This window comes from Macrobrachium nipponense, chromosome 3 (assembly GCF_015104395.2).
Source record: "Macrobrachium nipponense isolate FS-2020 chromosome 3, ASM1510439v2, whole genome shotgun sequence".
In the NCBI taxonomy this organism is placed as follows: domain Eukaryota; kingdom Metazoa; phylum Arthropoda; class Malacostraca; order Decapoda; family Palaemonidae; genus Macrobrachium; species Macrobrachium nipponense.
The window spans coordinates 75,728,693-75,730,480 of record NC_087202.1 but is presented as its reverse complement, the minus strand read 5'-3'; positions in this window follow the sequence as shown (position 1 = coordinate 75,730,480).

Below are 1,788 nucleotides of genomic sequence, written 5' to 3'. Positions count from 1 at the left end.
GTGTACCCGTCTTACGTCACTATACAAACCCGTTGTCCAGAAAGGGGTTGGATTGAATTCAGCTTTGTGCCCGGAGACATCCATGAACTTATGTGAGTGACTATACCTGATCCATGCGGGAAGGGTACATAAGCCGTATTTCAATGCTTCTTGACTTAAAGGACGGGTTTTCACTTCCTCGATTTAAGATTTTACGATTTTAGGAGAGGCTCCCTTGTGTAGAACAACACCGCATCGAATTTGTAATTGCTGATAGTGCTGTTGCCACTTTTCCATCAATCATGGTTAAACTAACATTGTGGTGAACTGATAAATCATCGGATATTTCAGTTGGTCGTAAGTTTGAAATACAATTCTCTATAAACTGTTCTTCATCAACTAATACTTAGTGAGTTTCTTTCGAAAACTTCAGTCGAATTGGTAGACAGAAAAGTGGTGATGATGGTTTTTTATTTTTTTCCAGATGACAACCTTGTTTTCAGGCTTCATTTTTAGCTCCAGAGGAACCATCCTTGTTACAAAAATTCTATTTTCTGGCGCAATGTTCCATTGAATGGTGCTTTAAACTCCAGACATGACTTATCAACTGCCAAGTTTTCGAGTTTCTCTAATTGGCGATTTTCATAATTCTTTTAACTGTGTGATCAGTCGAAGTCTGGAAATCTATTTCTGCATTTTAATCTGAAATTCTCCATTGAGAAGCAGGTGCTGGCAAGCGCACTTCTTTCGCTTGGTGGATTAATTTATTGGCTGGATAAAGTTTGCTATTTCTTTCAGTTGCTCCAGACCTTAAGAATTGATAACATCTCTTACTTAGTGAACAGTCAAATATTAAGAAGATGAAGTACGCTTTGGTCACTGTAGTCACCTTATAGTGTTCGTTAATCAGAATCGTTGGTTGAAGGGCGTCATATCAAGGGAGGTTATTATTGCCCACAGAAGCCAAAAGTGCAAATTGGGGCAAGGAACACTTTCACTTTCTATCCAAGTTTTGGTATAATAGAATTCACAAGAGATATGAAGCACATGAAAGCGAAAAAAAATTGCCTCGTACTTGTTTTTGCTTTATTAGAAATATTTGAAGTACTTGTATATATAATATAACATGGATTAATTGCATGTTTTACACAATATTTCTCATGTTTAGTCACAGAAACAACACTTAGTAAACTTGTTGAAACTCTGTAAATTTTATAAACTAATGAAATACGGTCCTAACATCACACTACATCATGCATACAAATCTGAAGTAGACTAATCGCTGCATACTGGGAGAAAATGTGCTTAACCGATTGCGTCAAAACACCATACATACTTCCTAAATGATACTAATAATAATATACGGCTCCCTGCCTTAAGAATTATTACAATATACGTTTTTCATATAATTTTGATAACACAAACAATAATTGTTTTGGTTTTTATCTACCTCGTGGCCCACTGTACGTCAGTGATTTATGCCTTGGAATGTTTGTGGTGAAATATAGAGTATTAGATTAGTGTAACACATGTAACACATTTGAATTGCCCGGAGCTTTTGAATTTTGATAATATATATATATATATATATATATATATATATATACACACACACACACACACACACACACATATATATATATATATATATATATATATATATATATATATATATATATATATATATATATATATATATGTAGCAGGCTATTAGTGCAGAGTGAGAGAGAGAGAGAAAGAGAGAGAGAGACGCAGCGAGAAGAGATCCTGCAATCGCTGTCATGGTTACATTTTTTAAGATTTAACCGT